Raw genomic sequence first — 19,190 nt, 5'->3', positions numbered from 1 at the left:
GTTTCAGCAGCTCTGTCGACGCATAGCAACATGTATAGAGGCTGTGACTTCACTGCTTGCAAGTGAACATCTCCTGTATATTTAGCCTAAAATGTGATGACACACCCTCCATAGACTTAGAATATTTTTTTGCTTCCTTCTGTTCTTTTGAGTGTATTCAGTGCTTATTTTGGAGTAGTTCTTAAATGGAAACAGTTTTGCTTAAAAGCACATTCTTAATCTATGGGTTATGTCTTCCTTTAAACAATGTCAACATTCTGCAACAGGAAAAGAATAATTGTACTTGAAAAGCTGATGCAATAATTAGATGCTTAAATAATTACTTAGTTACGGCATCTAAAAGAAGACACAAGACTGAGATGCAATCTTTGTCAAGCCTTCTGGTTTTTACTCTTCATGCTATTGAAGTAAGCTTTACTGATCAAGAGGATTCTGAGGTGTCTGAAGATATTTGTATGTGTGCTATGAAATAAATGGAGCTATCATTCAAATAAAATGTAGTCATCTTTCAAATACTCTCAAAGAATATTCTTTTTTCCAAGAGGTTTATTACTACTGCATAAAGAGTAGTGAATTGGGCATTGTTACTGGTACTGAGAAAAGTAATAAAAAATCATTGCCAGTGATTTTATAATAAAACCTTAAAGAAAATTATTTTGGGCAGACCTCAAGTTTAACTTTGTTTAGCAGCAAGGAAAATGCATGTCAGGAGAGGACATGCCTATTCTCCTTTTTAATTCATCTAAGAGTCAGGAATCTTTTGAGGAATGCCACAGACACAAGTGCTATTCTAAAGGGATAGAATGTACATTTACAGCTCTGATTTTGCTGAAAGGTGTGTAAAACCTTACATATTGGAATTCTGTGTGCCTGAGTAGGCTTCAGCAGAAAAATTATTGTTTCCATTTTTCCTTAATCTCAGATGATTGCCTTTGGATCAGTCCATCTTACATGACAGAATGAGAAAAATATTTTAAAATCTTTGCCAGAACAGCCTAATGTGCCCAATCAGTGACATTTTCTTTCTTTTGCCATTCCCAGCATGGAGGAAAAAGGCTTTATTATGGAAGATGTTGTTGGTGTGTAAAAAAAAAATTACCCTGAGAGCAGAGAGAGGATGTTGTGATGAAGCTCCCCAAGCGAAGGTGTGAGTACTTGTGCCTGGAAGAACTGAAAAATGGTATTTGAAATAGGTCAGACTATTTATATAACTGTAGGCAAACACACCCTCAAGTTTTCCTTTGGGAAACTCTACAGAAAACTCTATCTTGTTGGTGTGGAATAAGTTTAGTCTCACAAAGTAATTATGAAGTCAAACTCAGGACACTGAAAGCAAAGAGGTTGTGGGAGGAAGATGCAAGCTTCATTCTGCAGGGCAGAAACAGGGATAAAATAGTGTTGATGGGACTGCTGGCAGCCCTTAGGCCACAGAGTCAGACTAGAACTTGTCTGAAATAACTTTGCCATAACACCTACTGTGTCATCAAGTCTCCAGCACTGCTTTGTTCTTGCCTTCTTGCCTGGTTTGAGATACTCCTGTCTGGATGCAAAGAGGCTGATAGAGATGTCTCCTTAGCTGAACATTTTAAAACAAATTTGGAGTTCTCCTGCAAGCTCCAGGGAGCAGCTTGTTGTCTCCTTTGGCTGCTCCTATCTATATGTGACCAATCAGAATTGAGGAAAGCCTTAGAAAATAATTCTATCATTCATCTATCTATCTATCTATCTATCTATCTATCTATCTATCTATCTATCTATCTATCTATCCTTGGTACTGCAAGAATGTTTCCCCAGTGCTTGGAAGGCAATGCCCTGCCTAGATCTCCCTTGAGCAGATTCCTGACATGTTAGAAAGACAGCTAATGGACAAAATGCAGTAAATATCCAGCAATCCAGCAAACTCACTATTCTATTTGAGCTTATGCTACAAAAACTCTACTTGTTTCTACAAGCTCATGGACTTACAAGTCTCATTTAGAGACTGGCTTGTTTTCTGTCTTTGTGTTTGCTACTCAGTCAGTGTCAAAATAAATTTCTAATACTGCTGTAGAAGCATTTATAAACCAACCAGCAAATGCAGAAGAATGAATCACTAAATAATATTCTTTCATTCATCAATCTAGTCATAGGGTCAGAAGATATATTGTTGGTATCTTAGGGATTATTGGTTAGGGTCTGATTTTTGTTGGTATCTTAGGTGTTATTTTCATGAAAAAATAATTCCTGTCATGCATCAAATGTAAGGATACAATGTGTCTGTACAAATGCAATATGGGGTATGGTTACAAGGAAGTAACAAAAAAAAAATCTTATGGACTTAAGTAATCGCTTGAAGACTAATTAACTTTGCTGCTCATTCAGAACAAACCAAGCAAAAATATGGAGAATGAGTTACCCTTAAAGATTGCTCAGGGGTGTCTTAAACCTCATAAAAAGGGGTTGATTTACAGTAATGAAGCATTTTTTGAAGTTATTTTCCCTCCCTCTTTATAAACTTGGAGATGTGTTGGCAGCTCAGATATGATCAACAAGTCTTTTCACACTCAACTTTCTCCATAACACTCTAAGCCAATATCCCATTTCAATTTTCTGCTACGTATTTTGCCTTCATAAATTAGGTGCATATATTTAGGATTAAATCTCTGAGTTCATCTCCTCTTTTGGAAACATCTCCTCTTTTGAAAACAGCAGCAGCTGATGCTCTTCTCTATTTTAGCCAGCCTGCACATTCAGGCCAAGAAAGCCAAAGGCATAAAGGAATGTGGATCTTTACTTGCCTTACCTTCAAAAGATCCCTGGTAATCTGCAAATCAAGTCTTGCAGCTGAGGTTTCTCCAACAGTTCCAATGCAGGCAGAATTGATTTCAAGGCAGAAGAAGACCAGTGTTAATTAATCTCACATTACTTCCTAATATTTTTTTAACAATCACCCTTGAATTTTCAAATCATCTTGAGAGTATACTTTAGACATGAAAAACCCACAGTTTTCATGAAAGAAAGAATTTGATGTTCTCAAAATCTCATGGAAATATATGAGCCCTGCAAACGTGGCACTTAAAAGTAGTTTCCGAGTAATGCTGAACACACTTTGTGTTAAATGTTTTTGCTGAGATTTATTACACTAAATTTATGATCTCTTAAACATGATGTAAAAGTCTAGGCCTGCATAATTAGAAAGGCAGAGTGTTAATGCTCACATATTTAAAAAACATCTGTACCTAAGTGTGGTGAAATAGCATTAGGGTAATGTCTTGGCTGCAGTCTTTCAAGGTACTTAATGTTCCCTGCTCTCTCTCCCTATTACAAAATAAACCTGTTGTTCAACCAAAGGTTTGTCAAGATGTGGTTTCACATGTAATTTCTAACACTTCATAGGAAGGCAATGTAGTTTTACTTAATCTCCACTGAAAGTTCTTCATGTTGGTCCTTAGTTGCCTGGCCTTCTCTTAAGCTAGACAATTGCTTGGGAATGTTCCTTCTTTGTTCCCTTGGAGGCAGACATTCTGGCCTCAAATGTATTCACCCCTCCCCCTCCTGTGCTGCTGTCTACAATGAAAAATCCATGCTGGGGAACCTAGCTGGAAAGGGGAGCCAAGAGCCAACAGTGTTCATTCTTGACTGCGGGGACAATTCTTAATCCCTATGGCTAATGCTTCCCTATGGCTTCCATGCAATAGTGCTATTTCTACCGTCTTCCCTACTCATTCAAGCAGCTAACATTAGATGTTCATAGAATCATAGAATTGTTTAGGATGGAAAAGATCCTTGAGATCATTTGAGTCCAACCATTAACCCAACACTACCAACCCCACCACATGACCCTAAGTGCTCCATCTGCACATCTTTTAAGTACTTCCAGTTTCAGTGACTCCAACACTTCCCTGGGCAGCCTGTGCCGCTGCTTGACAATCCTTTCCATGAAGAAATTTTCCCTAATATTCAATCTATATCTCAGCTGGTGCAACTTGAGTCTGCTTCCTCTTGTTCTACCACATGTTGCCTGGGAGAAGAGACTGACCATCACCTGGCTGCATCCTCCTTTCAGGAGAGCAGTATGGTCCCCTCAAGCCTCCTTTTCTTCAGGCTAAACCCCCCCAGCTCCCTCAGTCACTCCTCATCACATGTGTGCCCCATCTTCACTGCCCTTCTCCGGACACACTGCAGCCTCTCAGGGTCTTTCTTGTCTCAAAGGACCCAGGACTGAACACGGGATCTGAGGTGCCTCACCAGCACTGGGTACAGGGGGACAATCAGTGCCTTTGTCCTGCTGGCCACACTGTTTCTGATACAGGCCAGGATGACACTGGCCTTCTTGGCCACCTGGGCACACTCTGGTTCATGTTGAGCCACTCACTGTCATCCAGTAACCTCAGACCCTTTTCTGCCAGGCAGCTTTCCAGCCACTCCTGCTAAGAGCAGGACCTGGCATTTGTTGAAATTTGTGCAACTGGCCTCAGCCCATGGATCCAGCCTGCAGAAGATCTCTCTCCAAAACCTTCCTGCACTCCAGCAGATCAACAATCCCGCCCAAGTTGGTATCATCGGCAAACTCACTGAGGGTGTACTTCACCAGGTCACTCAAGTATGACCTGCCTTTTCTAAACCCATGCTGGCTGGGCCTGATTCCCTGGCTGTCCTGTACATGCCATGTGGTAGTACAAGAGGTGATCACACCCTATTCCAGCACTGAGGTCAGATTGACAGGCCTGTAGTTCCCCAAATACCTCTTCCAGTTGTTCTTGTAGATGGGCATCATATTTGCCAGCTTCCACTCAATTGTGGAATAACTCACTCCTCAGCTAGTCACAGCTGCTGGTAAATGATGGAGAGTGACTCAGTGAGCACTTCTACCAGCTCTCTCCATATAATCAGGTGGATTTCATCCAATTCCATAACGTTTTGTGTGTCTAGGTAGTGTAGCAGGTCACTGACCATTTCCCCTTGGATTATGGAGGCTTCTTTCTGCTCCCCATCCCTCTCTTCCAGCTCAAGAGGCTGGGTACCTGGAGAACAATGGGTCTGACTATTACAGACTGAGGTAAAGATGGCATTAAGTATCTCAGCCTTTTCCTCATCCTTTGCCAATATTTCCCCCCACATCCAATAAAGAAGGGAGATTCTCAGCCCTCCTTTTTTTGCTACTGTATTCATAGAAATGCCTTTTGTTTTCTTTTACAGCAGTAGACAGATTAAGTTCTAGCTGGACTTCATTCCTTCTAATTTTCATCCTGCATAACCTCACAACATCCTTGTAGTCCCCCTGAGTGGCCCACCCCTTCTTCCAAAGGTCATAAGCTCTCCTTTTTTTCCCCTGAGTTCCACCAAAAATCTCTGTTCAGCCAGGCCAGTCTTGTTCCCTGCTAGCTCATCTTTTGGCACACAGGAACGGCCTGCTTCCACACCTTTGAGATTTCCTTCTTGAAGCATATCCAGCCTTCCTGGATTCCTTACCTCCTCAGGACTGGCTCCCAAGGGATTCTCTCAACCAGTCTCCTACACTGCTTAAAATCTCCCTTTGGAAGTTGGCAGTTCTGCTGAGTCCCCTTCTCACTTCTCCAAGAAACAAGAATTACCATTGTGGGATCCCTGTGCCCAAGACAGCCTCTGACCATCTGCTCACCCCCCAGTCCTACTTTGTTACAAACACAGGTCCAGCAGGAGCCTTCCCTGGTTGACTCCTTCACCAGCTGCATCGGGAAGTTCTCTTCCACACACTCCAGGAACCTCCTAAACTGTTCCCTCTCTGCCGTGTTGTACTTCCAGCAGACACATGGTAAGTTGAAACCCTCCAGGAGAACAGGGCCATGGATTGTGAGATTTCTCCCAAGTACTCAGGGAATGTTTCATCTGGATCTTCATCCTGCTTGGGTGGTTTGTAACAGACTCACACCATATCTGCTTTGGCCTTCTCCAGTTCTTAACCATAAATGCTCAACCATGTCATCGCCACCATTAAGCTCTCAACAAGTGCAACCCTCCCTCACATACAGGGATGCCCCTTGCTACCCATTCTGCAGAGTTATCCTCTATTCTCTCAAATTAATTATTTAAGTCACTGCTTGATGTGAAAGCGTAGACTATTACTGTATTGGCAGTGTTAATATTTAATGACCTAAGGCATAAAGAGGAAGAAGAAAATCAATATTTGTGCAGCGCTTTCCATCTCTTTAGAAAGCTACAAAATTTTTGCTCTCTTCTGCGTATCCATGGATGGTATTAATGTTAATAGGAGCGACTATATTTGTTGGGAACTGAAACAGGTCTTTCAGGCATATAGTTATTTTCTTCTAGCTGTTCTTACTGGTAGCGGGAAGCTAGAGGCTGCCTGACTTCTGTAACATAACCATGTTAAAAATGTCAAGTCCTCCTTCTCTGAAAAGGAGAAGTTTTTTCTGAAGAAAATTTCTAGTCTTCATAAACTCTCAAGTCTTTGAGCATTAAAAATGAGGGATTCATTTCTAGTATACACAATTTTCAGGGAAATCAGTTTATAAGTACAGAAAGAAAAGGCTGGAAATCCAATAACATTTCAGAGGCTGAAATCAGATGTGTTTATTTTCAACAACTCAGTAATCATTGGTCTGTCTCAAGACTGGTCTATATAGACAAGGCGTTCACCTTTTCAGACACGATTTTCCAATAATGTAGCTGTTGAACAAGAATTCTCTCTTTCTGTTCTTAAGAATTCAAAGAGTATAGCAAGATGGATATGGAGGAACTTTGTGTTTCCTTCAGTGCTGGGTAACTTTGGAGTTAATTTAGAATGAAATTCTGTGAATGTACTGCATTCTAGCAAATAGAATTGGAAACAGATGTTACTACTTGACAAAACAAAAATTCAACAAGTTCTTATCTTTGCAGTATGGTTTTGGATATCCTTGGGCTAAGAACCATCTCCAAAAAAAAAAAAAAAAAAAAAAAAAAAATTATTTTTCAGTTTGTATTCCTTGTAAATGATGAGCATAAACCTCAGAACAACTGAGCAGACAATCATCTATCTACTATGCCTTGTGGATTAGCTGTCTGTGTAAGAAGAAAACTGATTGTGTACACCTTTCTGCCATGATGCTACAGATATCCATGAGACTGCAACTGATGACAAGACAGAGCAAAGTCTACTTTTTAAAAGAGAACTACATAAAGGTGTACATAATCTGAAAGAACTGTCAATTAGGCAGCAGGCTCAAAGGTTTCCAAATTTATTCGAAGTCCTGCAAACTGTGAAGTCAGCCATTCTGTTAAGCAGGTTTGGATCCGTGTTTGGTGCAATTCACACTGGACGACCTACATCTCACTGCCTATTTAGCAACTAGAAACTTAGCCAAACACCCCTGGGTATAGACATTATCTGGGTTCTGGTTTGCAGCACTCTGGGTTTGGGGAATTCTGAACAAGCAGTGGCTTCACCAGGTCATTTGTGGGAAGCCAGCCAGGACCTATGGAACAGCTGTCCAAGTACTTCTACTGTCCAGATATATAGACAGCAGCTACAGTGTGTATATTGATTTTGTTTTGGTTCATGATGGATCTTTGGAGTGGCAAAAAACTAGTTCATTGTGCATCAGTGGTAGATTTATGTCTGTATCAACTGCACTCAGAATGGCACTAATGCATCTTCTAAAACTTGAGGTTTAATATTCCTAGTAATTAAAAAGGGAAGATGAATATTGCAAACAAAAAATTGATTCAGGTCAGTATTAGAGAGAGTTATGCTTCACAGGAGCAACAGAACTTTTCCTCTGATCAGAGCTGGTAAATTATTCTGAGTACTGCTGTGGTGGAATTAGGCTGCTACAGTGGAGATGTGGAGCTGGATTATTCTTTTCCTTCTCTGTAGAAAAGTTAATTTGCAAAAAGTTCAATTTTGGGATCATTAAATCTTGGGAATACTGGCAATGCTCAGTGAATGGTTCTGTCTCTTCTTCTCAAAGCTGGAGTGAAGTCAGATATCAAAGCAAAACACTTTAGTGGTCAGAAAAAAATTTCTTCCAAAAGTTTTATACTTCTCGGTGTAGCTTGTCAAGGATCTGTGTCCACCAGCCTACCAGACATTCTCTGTGGAGAAAGTACCTTTATTTCTCCATGGAGTGGCTTCTTATATATTGCTTTGTTTATCTCTGGTAACCTTTAGAACAATTGCTTTGCATCAGTCTCCTCTCAGAGACGTTGTCAGCATTTTCCAACTGCATTGCTTAGGAACAACTCGCAGTTGCAAATGATTAGACCTGTGACATGGGTGTAACATCTTGCCTGATGCTTCAGAGAATTCTGAATAGCAGCATATGGGAAACTACTTCTTTTCATTACTCTGAGTCTTGATTAAATTCCAAAGGAACTTTTCAGTCTCTTAAAATACATCTGGTTTCTTAACTTTTGGGTGTCTTACTTTGCTTCTGAGTATCGTGGAATGATTAAAAAGCTACCTCCTGGGATTTTCAGTGTGTGATGAGATTGAACTGAATAATTTGGCTTCACTCATAAGAAATATTTCTGCTTAAAGAATTGTTTTTATAGAGGTCAAACTTCCACATCAGATTTCCCCTACCCCCCATAATCTCCTCCACTCTTTGTGACCTACATGTGAAATTTTTCAGTGACTGTCCTGCTGAACTGATTTGAGATGGGGAAATAACTGCTAATCCTTAATCTTCCATCAGGAAACAGCTGGAGGAAGGAACTTAGACACAGTGTGTATTAATGGAATAGAAGTTAGGCTGAAGGGAGTTTCTGAGACATGAAACCAAATTTTCTTTAGAGTAATCTTCAATGGTACAGAGGGCACTTTGTCCCGTTGGCTCTGGGACAATGAGAGAAGACAAGTGTATCACAAATTCTTAGTAAAAAGATTTCTCTAGACAGTGCATATCAGAATAAGGAATAGAAGTATGTGTTCAGTGCTGGAGGCATTGGCCCACTGGCACCAAGCAAGTCATCTGAACTTTGAACAGGCAGCAAATGTTGAGGTGCAAAAGTATATGAGCTCTTTTTAGCCTGTAAATTAGTATTAGTTTCACACAGAGACTGGCTCTTTAATAGGGAGGCAGAGGCATAAGGAACAAATATTTTTTTCTTTTTTTGAGCTTGGATGTTTTTGCTTGTCTCTACCAAACCTACTGCTTGGTTCCTTTGCTTGCAAGTTCTGCTCAGCACTCCCAGTGTGTTCAAGGCAGAGAGGTTAGGCTGGGAGAGGATCCTTGGAGTCCCAGCTTGGCTAACTCAAGATACTATAGAGCATTAAAGCAACCACTCTCAGGGCAGTGGCCTGATTCTGGGAGTGAATGAGTCCAGTTGGCACTAATGGATCTTCACCTGTGTGCAACCGGCTGCAGAATTGCATGTTCATGTGAAGATTTTTCTGCTTAGAGACAGCAATTGTGCCAGTTTCTCACACAGAGAGAAGGGGAGGGGAAGATCTCTAACATACGCTCAACAAGTAGCATATGTTTTATATATTGGATTTAGGATGATAAATGCATTATTTTGTGTGTGTTGGCAGGATTTTCTTTTAGACACGTGATGTACAGTATCTCAAATTTTACATGACTGGATGTAAAAATATCATGGACTAACAACTAGGATCACAAACTTGTTCTATATGCTCTCTCAATTATATTAACTACACAGATATAGGCAGTACATATATGTATGTACAGATACATATATGTATGTATATATGTATGGGAGACTGTTGTTCAAATGTATTTTCATGCAGTTTCACAGGAGGTTTTTTTGTCCTCTAGAAACAATGCAACTTACACAAAATACAGTTGCTCTGTGTTTTTGTCTGCCCTGTTAATGAGGTTAGGATACGTTACTAACTCAGTGTTCCTCCCCATGCCCAGATTCGAAAGAACTGAAAACGATGTAGCTGATAATGTGAACAGCAACATTAGTCCCCGATTATTTTATCATCACTTTAATAGCACGTGGAGCCATTACAGCTGATACAATTTCGAGTCTGGTTTAAAGGGCAGTCAAATATTGATGGCTCAGTTTTACTCCGATATGAAGAGCTATTAGTGTGATGTAAATGCAGGGACCAAAGCAGCGCGGCAAGCTCAGCAGCAGCAGCAGCAGCAGCAGCAGCAGCAGCAGCAGCAGCAGCAGCAGCAGCAGCAGCAGCAGCAGCAGCAGCAGCAGCAGCCCGTGCTGCACTCCTGCTGCCCGCCCTTGCAGGTGAGGCTGCCGCTCCTTACAGGGTGGTGACAGTTCCCAGTGCCATCTAGTGGTATTCTTCCTGAAAATAACTAGAGGAGAGGCTTGAAAGGACTGTCATTTCCCTGTATCGTTTCCCGCTAGCCTGGTGAATTCTTCCTGTGGGGAATGGCTCAGAAACTGTAATAGGTATTGGTCTAAGCTCAGGGAAAACCTCAAAAAGCCTTCCTTTTTATATCCATGCATGCTCCTCTGCACTTGCATGGGCCCTGTGATTAAGGAAAGGCTGAAGGAATGAGAAACAGGAGGAATCAGAAACACCTCATCTCATTTTCTGCACAGTGCTATGCTGTCTCCACACACTGCCCTACTGTCCTCATCTCGTTCTTTTTTAGGGATTAGAAGGAAGGCTAGAGGGGAAAAAAAACACCTGGGTGTTGCCTTTCCTGGAGAATTTCAGCACATTCATTTTACCTAATGTAGCAAAAAGCAAGAAAAGCTCTATTCTTCTCCTTGTTCTCTCTTCTTACCCCTCCCTCACACCCATTCTGCCAAGGCCTCTTGTAAAAGCTCCCTTTTATATCTCACAGGCATATGTTTCAATTTTCACTTGCTGGGTGTGATAGTTGGTAACATACGGATGAGTCATATTAATAACTTACTAAATCAAAGTATAAACTGCCCTCAATCACTGTGAGATGTGCTCTAGCCTTTGTTTTTGTGGTAGCACCTGTCCAGTCTTAATCTCATGGTACTGTTTTACTGCACCTGGGCTTTTCTCAAATGGGTTAGACCTAGAAACCTCATCAGTTCCAGCTCTAGCAGAAATATCTCTCTTCTCTGATTCATTTTAGGCCAAGAAAGGGCTATGAAAATCCTTTAACACAAACCATCTGATGAGTCTCTTTTTAGAGCAACAAGCAACGAAAACTGTGGAAATCATTTAAGTAATATTTTTTCTTTTAAAATAAAATATTGGCAAAATATAAGCAAAATGTTAAGAAAACAAACCCTGAGACTGTGTGTCAACACAGCCACATCTGCTACAAGCAACATGGGAGCGTTTCTTTGCTGTACATTGTTATAGTTTTCCACGCAATAAAACATCACAAAATCTGCCTTAAGATGAGACTGCAGTCATCTTATTCTGACCAAGTCAGAAGTCCTATCCTACAGTAAAGTCTGTGATTTTTCCTACATAAAAAATTCTCCTGTTAGAATATAGTGATCACAGATCTTACTGAGAATGGAATTTCTAAGGCTCCCCTCATTGTTCCGTGGCCAAAATGACACAGAACTGCTTGCCCAGTAGGAAAAATATTAGATTCAATTATGAATTCCTGCAGGTGCAGTAAGAGAAAAAGAGTTCATATTCCACAGAAACACTTCACTTTTGGTGGATTTTGAATTCCCTCACTGTCCAGGCAAACATCCTTAGTCCATATCCACATTGTGGTTACTTTCTCCTCATGGGGCAAGATGGTTCTCACAAGAAGCTGCACTGGAAACCCTGCAGCCCTTGTCCTGCCAATGCTGAGACAAAGCAGGAGCCAGGTGGTTTGGCCATTAACACCTACAGGCGTATTGCACGTGATTTCCCACCAACAAGCAAATATTCAATCCTCATTCTAGGACACACTAAGATTTTTAAGAAGACATTTGAGCTGCTTGAGAACACCGAGGGGGCGAACATCTCTCTTGGGAATAGATTCTTAACCCCCTAAGCCACCCTGGAGTCAGATTCACAGTTGGCAATTCAAAAAGGCCCGGGAGATATAAAAGAGAGACACAGCATTGTTTAGATGAAGGAAGCTGCTTTCCTGAGAGGAACAGGATGACACTTGCATTGGGTATGAAATAGGCAGTGTAGGTTCTTGTTGTCCTGATTTTTTGCAGGGTGAGTTTGCCATGTTGATGATGACTTGTACAAAATCATCCTGCTGGTAAGAGGCAGAGGCAGCATTGTTCTAGACAGGTAATTTTACAGTTATTCACCATCTGTGCCTAACCAAACACATAAAAGACTGTTCTAACCAGGATTAATTGTTCCTTTGCTCCTGTTACCACTTTTCAATATTTTATTTGATTTTTTTTTTTTCCTTTGGGTATTCTAAAGCTTTGCCAATCTGTGGGAAATAGTCATTATAGTATCTTGTTGAAATATTCCTGGGAATATATTTTAAGGAAAAAAAAATATTGATTTCTACTGTACAGATGTTTCTTCGTATTTTGCACCATCAGAACCATTTCTTGGTTTTATAATGATATTGCTACAGTTTAGGACATAGAGTCAATGGAGTTTAGTCTAGATTTCCATTTCTAGGATATTCTGTAAAGCTTTCATTTACACAAAGGGAAGAGGAGCAGTTTCTCATTGGGCACCATAGCCATTTCACCTTAGAATGGGCTAGTCCCAGCCTTAGTCTGTAAACTTCCCTGACAAGCAATGCACTGCCTTCCTTTTGTGTAGAAGTGCACTCAGCCCTGACATTTATCTTCTCTTTCAGAAGAGGCATCTAAACTTTTTACAGATTTAACAGTACTAGACAGATGAGTCCCACCCTTATTCTGCAAGAGTCACTACAGATATTTATATTTCTTTTAAAAAGGCCTGTTTTAATGATAAAAACCCTGCAACATTCCTTTTCTTCTTCTCTCTTTTGCGCTGGTTCTTCCATGATAAAATACTGACCAAAAATTTGCAAAAATATCAAGCCCAGGCAACTGGTGTGGTAGAATAAAAGTACAAGAAATCAGTTCCCCCACGTAGCCACACACTCTGTAGGTAGTGAGAAGGCACGGCCAGTGCATTTGGAAAATGCTTCTCTCCTGCGGACAGCCTCCAATACAACAAAGCATGTGATTGCCATCGGGGGAACTGAAGGGATGCTCTGTACCATCTATCAGAGAATCAATTGAGATGTCATTCTGAAAGGTGAAAGATGAAGTAGGTCTGGAAACCAAGGATGGGAACCACAGAACCAGTTTCCTGCTGTGAAACAAAGCTCCAGCTGGAAGGTAGGTAGTATAGGGTTAAAACCCTGTACATATCATCATTCTTGAATGCCAAGCAGCATTGCCCCATGGAGCAGTATTAATCCAGCCCACAAAAAGGCTTATCAACTGCAAAGGAATAACCAAACTCAATCTAGGAGATGCAGTGCTGTCATAGGGAGAGTTTAGTGCTGAGGTCACCCCAGAGTGACCACAGCATGTACTGATGGGATCTGAACCCCTCAGTGACAAATAGGTTTCAAGTAATCATTTTAATTGGCTAATTTCAGCCAGATTCACTCCAGAAGTTTCCCTTCAGAAGGTTCAGTCGAAAAAGCAATATGCAGCACCTGAAAGCAAATTTTCCAAATGCCTTTTAACATTATTTTTATCTAGCACATACTAGTTCATGTAGAAAGAAATTATGTGCTTTCCCTAGGCTCTCTTGATATAGAATTTTATTCTGTGATAAAGACTGTGGTTATCAATGCCTGTTGCTGAGTATGCTCATTTGATACTATCAGCTTCAAATACAGGAAACAACCTTTGCTCCTACTTAGTTCTGTGGGAAAACTGATAGCAAATGATGATTTGTAGGCATCAGCCTGCTTTTCTGACTATTTGGTCATGCAGCACGCCTTAAAGAGATGTTTTTGATTGAAGGAGAATTGAAGGGTCCATATCTAATGTGACCTATGGCATGGGAAAAAATAAACAAGAGTTGAAAGAGGTAGGACTTTCTGATTTGTGTTATCCCTGAAAGCTGTATGGAAAATCTGGGCTCTTTCAGAAATTGTACACAGAAGTTGGTTTATATACAATGAAAAATTTTTAAAATTAAAATTCTTTTATTAATGGAAGAGATTAACTGGCTAGAAGTTGAGAAAAAAATTCTGTCAATTGTAAATGCAAGTACTGAGTAATTCAATACTGCCAAACTACCTCTGTGTTTAAATCACGCTTGATTTACACTTTCTAAGAGTTTGTATCTTCTGAATTTTATGCTGCTAGTCTGAAAAGAAGAAGGAAAATATAGTAAAAATTAGAACCTTTACTGTTCTTGTTTAATATACTAGGAACCCCTTCCTGTGCAGTGTTTGAGCTTGACAGTAGTACCAGGGGACATTGCAGAAGAAGCCTGTGGTATGAACAAGTGAATGATCTCCTTTCACTGGTGGCTGAGCTTAGGGAGGAAGCTGAAAAACTATCAGGGAAAGTGAAAGGGAAATAGGTGGGTGAAATTCTGCTCTTCCATCCTTGAGGGAGGCCCACCAGGAGTCAGAGGACTCCCATGCCTCCCACTGCCAGGCAAGAGGAGACAGCTGGTGGATGAAGGGGAGTGGAAATGGATCCCTGCTCAGGGAGGTAATAAAAATTCCTCCCGATCCCCATCACCTGCCCAGGTGTCACTTCAGAATAGGGATGAGGCCCTGGATCTAGAGGGTTGGTTAGATGAAGTGGAAGAAAATGACCTGCCCAGTGAGCTTCCCAATTACACTTCATTTGTCAGATGGATCACCAGCTCTGACATTAAAAATAAAAGAAGTAGTCCTAGTGGGTGACTCCCTTCTGAGCGGAACAGAGGCCCCATATGTCTTCTGGGCTCAACCCACAGTGGGGTCTGCTGCCCCCCTGGGGCCCAGGTACAGGATATTACTGAGAGTCTCCCTGGGCTGATTCAGCCCACTTATTACCCACTGTTGATACTCCAGGCTGGCAGTGATGAGATTGAAAAGAAGGGCACCAGCCAACTAAAAGAGACTTTAGGGCACAGGCTCAAGTGGTTGATAGGGCAGGAGCACCGGTGGTGTTCTGCTCAGTCCCTTTGGTGGCAGAGAAAAGACTGTGAAAGAATAGGAGAGTCCACATTATAACAAGTGGCTCAAGGGTTGGTATCATCAGCAGAATTTTTGGGTTCTTTGATCATGGGGCAACTTTTTCGGCACCTGGCCTGCTGGAACTGCATGGGCTCCGTCTCTCTGTTAAGGGCAGATGGATTTTAGCTCATGAAGGCTTCATGAGAGGGCTTTAAACTAGGTTTGAAGGAGGAAGGGGATACAGCTGGGCTGTCTGGAAGCAGGCCCAAGGGTGGTGAGCCTGAGTCAGGGGTGAAATCAGTAGCCCAGCTGAGGAGCATGTACACTAATGCACACAGCACAGGTAACAAACAGAGGAGCTTGAAGACGTGGTGCAACAGCAGAGCTAAGATGTAGTTGCCATCACTACATCAGAAATGTGGTGGGACTACTCAGCTGCAGTGCTGCACTTGGATGGCTACAAGCTCTTCAGAAGAGACAGGAAAGGGGGAAGAGGTGGAGGGGTGGCCCTTTATATTAAGGAGGATTTTAATGTCATGGGTATTGAAACTAATGATGATGAAGTTGAATGCCGATGGGTATGAATTAAGTGGAAGGCCAACAAGTCTGACATCCTACTGGGAATCTGTTATCATCCACCCAAGCAGGAAGAGGAGCTGGACAACTTATCCTATAAGCAGCTTGAGAATGTTTCAGGATCATCAGGCCGTGCTGATGAATGGGAATCGATAGCAAACCCTTTCTTATTTAAATAGATTTCATCAGACAGCATAAATTTACTCATGGATTAATATTTCATAGGAACTATATGGGGTTCAGGAAACTTGGAGGAAAATGCCAGGTTTCTGGACAAAAAGCTGCATACCAGTTGTTTTGAATGTTAATCTTTTGGTGATCTGATATCATTGCTCCAAGGAGCCTTGCAACCAGGGTTCATATTCCTGTCTTCATGCTGAATACTCTGAGAGGACTCTGAGGACTTCTAGGTCATTATTACAGCAGCATGGAAAAAGTGCTAAAAAGATCCTTCTGTCCTAAGTTGTTCCTAGTATAGTGCAGCATAAGGAACCTCTGAAGATAGACAAACACATCCTCTTTTCCCTGCACATTTCCCCCTCTCTGAATTAGTGACTTTCCACTTTAAAAAGTTACTTTTCAGATTGTTTTGTATCCACAAGAATCTTTAAAATGCTAAACTTTCATACTTAACTGGAATTTAGACTTGGGAGAATTTTAAGCTCTATTGGTTTCTTGAGAAATAACACATTCTCAAGAAAACATGATAATGTCTTCTTTTCATGATCGGTTATCTGACCAGAACCTCCTACTCCTTGATGCTTATTTATAAGGATCCACACTAAATAGCAGCCATCTTTTCAGCTTCCATGAAACAAGATGTCTTTTTACAGCTGAGAGACTGAGGGCCAAGAGGAATGTCATTTGCAATGTCATGCAAAACTCAGTGGAAAGCTTGGCAAGAAAGATCTCAATCTGATCTGACTCACAACGCCTTCTACTTGCTCTTCCACGTGCACTCCAAAAAAGAAAGACTACTCCTTCTCTCTAGGGAATAATCCTAGTAAAATTTGGAAACAAAACGGTCTATCTTCTACTCTTTTCTTTCTTCCAAAGTTAATGTCTGGAGCCTTTTAGCGGCTCCATATTTCTATCGTTTAAGTCCTGGGCACATGGAAAACCTCTCACTATTCTAAGGTGGTAAGAAATGGGAGGAAGTTGCAACCATAATCTCCCTATTAGAATGAAGGAACTCTGCCTTTGGCCAAGATCTTTTTACCCTCTTTCCCATTCAGAATTATATTTTTCTGGGTAATTTGCTTTTGAGTGCAACTTTTTGCTTTTTTGTTCCTTTTCAAGTGATGAGTCTCTGTATACAGCCAGGCCCTCAGTCCTCAGTGTCTAATGACCTTTTTCTAAGCTAATTCTTTGTGCCCTCCTGCATCCAGCTCTGCAGTACTGATATGCAGTCAGGTTAAGAAAGCTGAGAGTATAGTTCTGTAACAAAAGCAGAGAAATCGAGGGCTCTTTTGTGGTTTTTGTGCTGGTAAAAATGTTCAAGTGAAGGTATGATAAAAAAGAAGAGTGGTTCTATTAAAAGAGAAACAATAAATTTGTAAAGTGTTCCAATATCTTCCTAAGATTCCTCAAATGACCTGAAGGCAGACGGAATAAATGTGAAAGTAGCTTAAATTGAGAGGTACTTATAAGATAGAGAGAAAAGTACTTCTGCACATTAAAAGAATAAAAAACTTATTTTCTTTGCTGCAGTTTGGTGTTCAGTACCTGATCAGGACCAGCTGTTGGGTGATGCAGTGGCTTGAGCAAAGAGTAACACATGAGCTGGGGTCTGTGGACATTCTGTGTCAGCAAGACACTTCAGAGTCACATCTCTACTTCTGCTGACCATGAACAGGGGTGGGATAAGAATTTTCCTTCTGAGTTAAGTTAGAGTGATGACTAAAATGCCTTTCCTTCATCATTCACTACTGGCTACATCAGCAAGGAGCTGGGATTCTCTCCATCCTTCTCCACATGGGGTAGTGAAGCTGTTGGAAGAACTGGCTTTTTTTCCTTTGCGTTGATTTCCATCTTGAGAGCGGCAGAACTCACAGGACTCATTGCTCTGGGTTTTGTTGTCAAACACACTGTTGTTTGATTGAGTTGTGATAGAAGCAACACAGCTGCTCTTGCTGATGTGCAGCAGTTGGTACCTACCAGTGGAGCCCATGTCAGAGGGTTCCCCTCAGTGAGTGCACTAACAGGATCTCCTTCCTTCACCTTGCTGTTCGTTTTCATGGATCTGGTAGGAATTTCTCTCTTCAGTTGTTGTTGCTGTGCCAGCTTTAACTAACATTGGTTAGTGGATGTCCAAGCTATTAGGGTAAGAAAATGGTGCCAGCAAGGGATGCAAACATTTGCATAGTATGATCACACAAGGCTTGTTTTCTTGTGTGTTCTTTTTCCTTTTCCTAAAGCCAAAATAGTTCTGAATTTGGCATGAATTTCTGGAGCGTTGGCCTCAAAGTTCAATTTCTTTGTCAAATCACCCATTAAAAGATTTTCTTTTAAGTTCCATCCAGTAGCCTTGGTTACTCTTCAGTGTAGGCTGGTAAACAGTTTGGAGAAGAGTGGGTGTTTTTTTATTGCACGACTTAGGCACACAGGTCATTTTATACTGTAATTCAAAGAGTCTTTCATATTTCAGGATGGAGAAAATGGTACTAAGGCAGCAGGTATCTTAAAAGAAGATTCAGTGTCAGCTTCTGGTGCCTCCTGCTATTTTTATTATTATTATTATTATTATTATTATTATTATTATTATTATTATTATTATTATTATTATTAAAGCTGAAGAGGCATACTATATGGCAGCATGGCAAGGAAATAGGACAAAGTATTTGTTGAATTAAAAATCTGCATCAGGATCACAAATGTATAGAGAAAACAAATCCTCCTTTGTTCTTACTTAGAATATGTGAACTGAATGATATTAAAGAGAATAAATTTGGATCCAGTAAACAGAAATACTATCTTTATTCAGTGTCTGGTAAATCTGTTAAATTCATTGACAAGGAAGGTTACCTAGACTAATATAGCAGCAGGACACTTTAAAGGTGCTGAATAATTTTATGACCAATAATATTTCTAACTCCTTAAGCTATGTGAAATCTCATGCTTCAAATTGCACATTGATAGCAAACCACTTTTCACTGCTCTTTTCCTTCTCTACATCAGTGGCTAGAGTTTGGCTTCAAAGTGCTTTCTGCAGTAAAGCACTAACTAGAAACAGGATTTTCAGATGAAAATCTTACTGAAAGCAACTTGGTAGTTCCATAGTTCCTGTATATTTTACATGCACAAAAATTTAGCCATAGTGTGATTTCTGTTATATCAACAGAGAGAAATAAGAAGGTTGTTTTGGTGGGGTGTTTGTTTGTTTGTTTGTTTGTTTAATTCAGACATTTTAACATTGTTAGTTTGAGCTTCAGAGTTGTATCAAAAATGACACTGTAAAGTGTCAGTCCAAGTAAGCTTCTCACCTGTAAAATACACACAGTCTTCTTCTGGTCTACAGTGGCAGTTTCTGCTTGCCCCAAGAATTTCAGCCCTCCAAAATACAATTATCAGCAGTGTTTCATATGGAGTAAAAAGGAAGTCTTTGTAGTGCTTCTCACACAAACCACTTCCAGATAAAATCAGGGCCTC

General features: G+C 40.7%; 1 long non-coding RNA gene across 1 annotated transcript in view; it reads left to right on the top strand.

Annotated features, from left to right (window-relative positions):
* Positions 1–1,092: 1,092 nt before the first annotated feature.
* The window catches only part of LOC120756059 (uncharacterized), a 90,728-nt gene continuing 72,630 nt past the window's right edge, over positions 1,093–19,190 (top strand). The window contains exon 1 of the long non-coding RNA XR_005702002.2: positions 1,093–1,147. This is a non-coding gene — a long non-coding RNA (uncharacterized LOC120756059). The remainder of the gene's footprint in view (positions 1,148–19,190) is intronic.

This window comes from Hirundo rustica, chromosome 8 (assembly GCF_015227805.2).
Source record: "Hirundo rustica isolate bHirRus1 chromosome 8, bHirRus1.pri.v3, whole genome shotgun sequence".
In the NCBI taxonomy this organism is placed as follows: domain Eukaryota; kingdom Metazoa; phylum Chordata; class Aves; order Passeriformes; family Hirundinidae; genus Hirundo; species Hirundo rustica.
Note: the sequence above shows the minus strand (reverse complement) of the source record. Positions and strands in the feature narration are given on the sequence as shown.